This window comes from Choloepus didactylus, chromosome 6 (genome assembly GCF_015220235.1).
Source record: "Choloepus didactylus isolate mChoDid1 chromosome 6, mChoDid1.pri, whole genome shotgun sequence".
Classification (NCBI taxonomy): domain Eukaryota; kingdom Metazoa; phylum Chordata; class Mammalia; order Pilosa; family Megalonychidae; genus Choloepus; species Choloepus didactylus.
Window position 1 is genome coordinate 28424704 of NC_051312.1, and position 7614 is coordinate 28432317.

The 7614-nt window shown below is 36.6% G+C and overlaps 1 pseudogene; it reads left to right on the forward strand.

Moving 5' to 3' along the window:
* Nucleotides 1-1299: 1299 nt before the first annotated feature.
* LOC119537842 lies at nucleotides 1300-2216 on the forward strand (annotated as a pseudogene).
* Nucleotides 2217-7614: the final 5398 nt, after the last annotated feature.

Genomic DNA, 7614 nt, shown 5'->3' on the forward strand with positions numbered 1-7614 from the left:
GAAATTGCCTTTAATCAAAACTATTCCACAAACTATTTCCACCCAGACACTACAGTGACCCCCACCAAGTGAACATGAAATACCACTACTAAATTTTCCTAGAACAATTTAAATTATATTTCATTAGTGATCTTTTCCAGAAATGCAATTCACACAAAATGAGATAGCTAATACAAGCTAGCATGAAACTAGAAGAGTTAGAAGAATGCATGAAGGAGTGGTGCAGGTAAAGGGTAGGATTTTTCCTTCTGTTTTTTAAAGTCAAAAGACAAATGATTGAAAGACCAAAACAAAATAAAGCTGGTAAGCACTCAAACATGCACAGTTTGAAGATGAAGAAATTACCTTGGAATTCAATTCCCTGGCTTTCATATCAAACAGTTCTTGCTTTGTCTCTAGCAGCTATCTTTTACTGTTTTATCTATTCTTATCTCTACATCTTTATGATAATTATATGATTATTACAGGCTGACAAGTTAAATACTATGCTATAAATAACTCTTAGGATGATAGAGTTGAAAGTGGAATTAAAACTCTCTCATTTAACACATGGGAAAACCAAAGCCCCATGAATTTAAATTATTCAACCAAGATTATGGCCCAGTTAATCAGGTTTCTATATATTTTGTTTGCATAATTTTGGTTCTGTTTTTACTGTACTGTACCACCTTCTGACAGCAAAAAGCTTGAGATAAAATTGGAGAGCATAATCTGATGTACACAAAAACCTGAATTTCATAAGTAGGAGAACTGCAGAAATCACTCGGTCTTAGCTACCAGAGTCCTCACTGATGCAGTGACAAGGCATGGCTGGGTTCAGAAGGGAAAATGAAGGCTTAAGTTCTCTTTTTGGCATCAAACAAGAAGTGAACTTTTCCAGATATAGAAATATTGCCATATCCCCAACACAAGCTTGTTTCAAAATTACGTTGAGTGTCTTTATAGAAAACAAACTAAATAAATGTTGAGGAAAAAACAGATGAATAAAATTCAAGAAAGGTTAGGGAGGTAGAACCCTTAAGTGGGTGACTTAGAGGTTGTTTTTTTTTTTTTTTCTCTCTGGACTTCATTTCCTGATCTGAAGACAATGAATTGCCTTTTGTATGGAGACAAGATGATCAGAATATACATACTTCAAATTTTTGGGTATTTGTGCCAAGCAGCAGTAAGTACACATTTTCCGTTAACAACTTTGAATACCTATGTGTTCTGCATTAGAAATAATGGTGTTGGTCCATTTGTGTTTTTCTTTCAGATAATTTAATCATCTCTTGGGATTTACCCTGGTGTATTAATCACATGGAAAAGATAAACAATGTTACTGAATTCATTTTCTGGGGTCTTTCTCAAAGCCCAGTGGTTGCAAAAGTTTGTTTCATGATGTTTTCTATCTTCTACACAGTCATTCTTCTTGGAAACCTCCTCATCATGCTGACAGTTTGCACTGGCAACTTTTCAAGTCACCTATGTATTTTTTCCTCAACTATTTGTCTTTTGTGGACATTTGTTACTCCTCAGTGACAGCTCCCAAGATGATTACAGACCTATTAGCCAAGACAAAAGCTATCTCCTATGTGGGGTGTATGTTGCAACTCTTTGGGGTACATTTCTTTGGTTGTACTGAGATCTTCATTCTTACTGTGATGGCCTATGATCGTTATGTGGCCATCTGGAAACCCCTACACTATATGACCATTATGGACCGGAAGAGATGTTATACAATGTTGCTGGGGGCCTGGATAGGTGGGTTCATACACTCCATTATCCAAGTGGCTCTGCTGGTCCAGCTACCCTTTTGTGGACCCAATGAGATTGATCACTACTTTTGTGATGTCCACCCTCTGCTGAAACTTGCCTGCACAGACACATATGTTATTGGTGGTGTTGTGACAGCCAACAGTGGAACCATAGCTCTGGGAAGCTTTCTTATCTTGCTAATCTCCTATACTGTCATCCTGGTGTCCCTAAGAAATCATTCAGCAGAGGGCAGGCACAAAGCTCTGTCTACCTGTGGCTCCCACATTGCTGTGGTCATCATCTTTTTCGGTCCCTGTACTTTCATGTACATGCGCCCTGATACTACCTTTTCAGAGGATAAGATGGTGGCTGTCTTTTACACCATTGTCACCCCCATGTTAAATCCCCTGATTTATACACTGAGAAATGCAGAAGTAAAGAATGCAATGAAGAAACTAGGGGGTAGGAAGGTTTTTTAAGAGATTAATAGCAAATAGTTGGAAGTAATGATACTTTAAGTTTAAAATTTAAGACCTTAAAGTTCCTCAGTCTTGGTTAACTAATCTGCCCAATGAAGACAATAATAGAAACCTCACAGAATTTTGGAAAGGAAAAATTTTAAAAATAAAACATTTTACAGGAATAAGGCAGTGTTTCTGCCAACTGGACTTTAATCTTTACCCCTACTCTATAGCCAGCAGTCCCTATTAATATAGTGACCATTCTAGTTTGCCAGACTGCTAAAAGCAGATACCATAAAATGGGTTGTTTATTAACAGTGAGAATTATTAGCCTACAGGCTTAATAGATTTGAGGCTGTGAAAAGTTTCCAAATCAAGTCATCATCAGATGATGTTTTCTCACCAAAGACCAACTGCTGGCAATCTTGGACTTCTCTGCCACATGGCAAGGCACATGTGTCTGCTGGTCTCTCCTTTCTCTTCCAGGTTTTATTGCTGTCATCCTCTTGTTTCTGTGACTTTCTGTCTCTTTCTCTGAATTTCATTCTCTTTTAAAAATCTCCAGAAAGAGGACTCAGTCACCCCCAGATTAGGTGGGTCACATCTTAAGATCCTACTCCCCAATGGGTCCACACCCACAGGAATGGATTAACTTTAAGAATATACTTTTCTGGGGTACATACACCTTCAAACCTTCCCAATGACTAACAGGAAAAAATGAAGAAATTTAATAAAAAGAGTTAGCTGTGACTAATATATGGCTGTGTCTCAAATCAACAGGGTAAATATAGTTTAGATAATGCATGTTTGAGAAACCATATTTCCTCCAATATTTGAACCAAAGTGTTTAATAAATACAGTCAGCTTTTTTTTTACTGCTTTCTTGACTTTCCTAAGCAGAATTTCCAACTATGAATTCCAGAGGGACCTATTTTGGAGACAGAAACATATACCTTTCTTATTTAACTGAAACTTGCCTCAATGATATATTTCTCCTTCACCATGAGACACAACCTGGGCTTTTTTTTGTCCTGTAATAGGTGAACATATCACTGACTATCCCTCTGCCATTGTCCCATTGTCTTTTTCACCAATCATATTATCTGTACATGTTTATGGTTGTGGTGTAGGTGCATGTATGGATTTGCATGATGGTGTGTGTATGTGTAAACACTACTCAAGTTAAGGGCTACAAATAGTGAATATTTAAGAAATCATTGATGATGTTGTTCCAACAACAAAATTCAGGATAGAAAATCTTAAAAGCAGCAAGGAATCTCAGAAGGTATAACCAAGAAATCTAGATCCTTTTTCCTGAGATGACAAAAATCCATGGTTGTTGTCCCATGTGGACATATACTCCCTGGTGTCTATGAGACTCCATTTCCTCATTTTCAACTGAACACTATATTAGCACCTCTCAGTCTTGGCCAATAATTTGAATGACCTTGAGAGATTTTTGAACAGATAACAGAACCTAGTTTAAGGGACCAGGATTCAGAAGGCCAGGGTAGAGAAGCACATACAAATCTGTATTTTTAAAAGCTCCTAATGTGATTTTTATGCAGCCAGTGGTCACTGCTCAGGAAAGCTGAATTTGAAAATGCTGGGACTAGATATTTGATGTTCTTAAAGCTTAAGAGGTCTGTGAGTCAGTGGAATCCATAGGTCATTATTTTGGTTGTATACTTCCATTTGCTCTGCCTGCCAACACAAAGATAGCTAAAATTGAACTGCTTTAGAAAACTGCAATAAATATACATTATTCATGGGATGATTTCTCCACAATACTCTTTCCCATTTGCTTTAGCACTAAATGTTTGAATGTAATGAGATAATATTAATGAAATGGCAGGTCTAAGGTCCCTAAGAAGAGAAAACCTGACATATTCATGACTCTCAAAATCTGGGAAGGGGGGCCTGTGAAATAGTACTCAAGTTTCCACCAATGACTTTATAAACTTATTCCTATTCACAAAAATTTCTGAGTCAATCCCCATCAGAGGAGCTCAGAGAGTCTCCTCTTGATGTTTTGGAAGGAGATGACCAAGAGAGATGAGAACTTACACTCTCCCAAGTTTCCAGGGGGCAAGTCTTGTCAACAACAGCAATTCATTACATAGTGTATGATTGTAACATTGGCTGCCAGCTTTTTATCTTCCTAACCTTCCCACCACAAGATGGATGATATGAATTTCTGAAGCAGTTACTTTCTTTGATGAAAATAAATGGCACTAATTCTCATTTTTCAGATGAAAAAATAATTTCATATTTCAAAATGATGGAAATATGTCTCCCTATCTCTGGCAACTAGTGGTTATATTTCTGTCCTCTGGTACATAATGTATTTTAAACATATTTCCATGAAAGGCTCAATTTAATGTGCAAAGATAGCTTTCATACTCCTTATCTGGCATCCCTTTTATTCATTTAAACATATACAGGAGATTCAAACATTTCTCACATGTCAGAGTCCCAGAAATTAACTATTTTTGTTTTTTTTTTTTTTGTAATACAAGAGTGGGCATGCTTCATTTTGTCAGTATTCTGATGTGTCCAGTTCTTGCATGCTGACTGGCTTTGAATACAATATGACCTGCAAAGAATAAGATAAAACTTCTCTTTGATGCACAAAAATAATGTCAGTTACATGGTCTATACCTAAATCCTACCAGAAGCCTGGAAATATCTCCATTCATATCCAGCCTGGATCAGGTGAATCCCAGCTAATCCACAGACACATGGTAAAGAATTAAATGATTGTTAAATAAGTCACAAGTTTTGCAATGTCTCCATACACATCTTATTGAGCTGAATGGTCCAAGAATGGCATGGTCAAATTGTGGAAGTGGGGATGTTGAGACATATTCTTGAATTTATAAAGCCTCTCATTTATTTGGTGTGAGGTAGTTTGAAAGGAGCAACGAAAAAGGTCAAGCTGGAAAGATTGGGCATGAGGGACAGCACAGAACAGTTATTGTACCCATAAAGGCCACATTTTAAATATCTAAGTGATTGGCCAGTGTCCTTTCCACTATTTCTTCCATGGCTAACATTTAGAAAGAGGTTGACATAATATTAACCGTGTTTAGGCAGATTTCTTTTACTCCTCTTTTGTTAAGTTATATAAAGAAGATTAGCAAAAGATAAACACAAGCCTTATTCAAACAGAACCTTGAAAGGCCTGTCTTCTCTTTAGAAAAACCAAATAGGGAATTTTTCACAGTCAGCTAATTTAATTCATTACTGGAAAACTGGGGCTACATATGCATCAACAATAGGCTTCTTAAAATAAACACCAAAATTAAACACTTGCCTATCCAGCTGTAGAAATCTCCATTGATCTTCAGCTTCATAAATTAGATAATCCCACCAGAGGGTAATCCCCACAAAATCAATATCAACACTAGACTCTGACTTGATCTGCCACTATCTTTCTTGTTTTGTTTTTTTTTTTTTGAGTACTCAAATTTGTAATTTGCTCTTTGTCATGGCTCCTTGTTCTGTGAAATAACATTGTCTCTTATTATAGTTTTAATAGAAGACAGCAATAAATTTATCACAGATTGAAGAGGATGTTGAATAATCAGGGTGTGCTTCACAAAAGATTAGTTGACTCTTCAGCAAGTATGTACTGAACAGAGATGCCATCATATATAAAACTTCTGATGACTTGAAATGATCATTTCCTTGCAATAAATTTGCAGACCCAACTGAACACATAATTCAGTTAAAAGATTGCTTTGAAAGCAGAGTGTTTTCTCTGGCTGGTAGCAAAAGGAGAAATCTGAGAGCTATGAAGCACGAGAAGAATTTGGCAACCCATTGCTTGTGTTGTGCCTAGAAAGACCACCAGAAAGAATTGGAGAGTGGTCTGTAGGAGGTGAGAGGGGCCTCTGGCTGACAGCAAGAAAGGAAATGAGAACCTGCATTCCTACAACTGCACTGAACTGGATTCTGCCAACAATCTGAATAACCCTGGAAGTGATTCTTCCCCAGAACATACAGGTAAGAGCACAGTCCCAATCACACCTGTATTTCAGCTTTTAAAAAAAACCAGCCAAGGCCACTCAGAGAACTGTGAGATAATGAGTGAGTGTCATTTTAACCCATTCAGTTTGTGGTAATTTGTTACATAGCAATAGAAAACTAATACATTGCAAAAATTGTAATTTAAGCTTGGATTTCTGATTTATTGTCAATGTACCTGAATTAAAGCAAAGAATATTAGGTTAGAAGCCATAGAAATTCTATTATAGTTTTCTTCAAAATATCTAGGAATTTTTGGAAGAAACCAGAGATACTCTTCTTTCCTATGTGGTTTAGGCATTAAAGCTAAGTGTATCAAATACAATGCGTTGATGGCAAATATGATAACAGACATTTGGCCTCAAAAATTTGGATGGTGCAAAAGTCATAAAAACAATTAGAGCAGCAAGTTGGGTGGTTTTAACAAAATAAATCTTATCACTTATATTTAGCAAAGAGTTAAAAATCTATATGACAAGGCATCATCAAAATAGAAGGTAAATGAGAGATTTGAAGATATGTTAATGGTGGATCACAGACTATTAGCATTTTAGAATGACGAGGCAGTTCTCTTTAAAACTAATGTGGCAAGGTCACATATCAAAATCTGGAATCACTGGAATTTGAATATATTTCCCCCCTCTTCCAGCTTGCATAAAAGGGAAAAAAAATGAAGAAATCAGTCTAAATATGTACTGGACTATGATTCCCTGACACCTGTTCGTAAAATCAAATTTTCCTTTTCAGAGCATAAATGACACAAGGTCTATGGAAAAGGAGTCAGGAGAATTAACTGAAGGTGAAGGAATAAAGTGGGTTATAATGAATACTTGAAGTAGGAGATATTAAGAGCTTAAATTGTTTTCACCTTTTTTCCAGAGTTCAGGGCTATTAACAGTCCATGCTGAACCAGAATTTTATGTCACTATATTTTGGAGTGTCTGGGATTGTGCCAGGTATAGCAGCTGACCTAGGGAAGTTATTCCATAGATTGGCCTGGGACCTAGGCTTAAATCTTCTCCACTCAACTATAGAAGCAGGATAATCAGATTTCCTCTCTGGAATTCTGAACAATGAAACTAAAAGGTTGGAGAGAGGAGAGAGAAGCTTGGATGATATATGGAAGGAAAATTGGTGTCTTAGCAATCCTAAGCCATGTGTAAGCAGACATTTTGAGGGAACATAAAAATAATTTTCAAAAAGACATGGGGAATTTTTTAAGTAGAGCAGTATAAAGAATGTGAATCACATCCAAGCTCACAGAATAACAGATATGACAGGAAACTGGTCTTCCCAGTGTTCTGAGTTATTGAAGACTTTCTAGTTTCCCTACAAGTACATCAAGGTCCCTTATGACTCAAGGATAACATGATAAATTCTTGCTTTA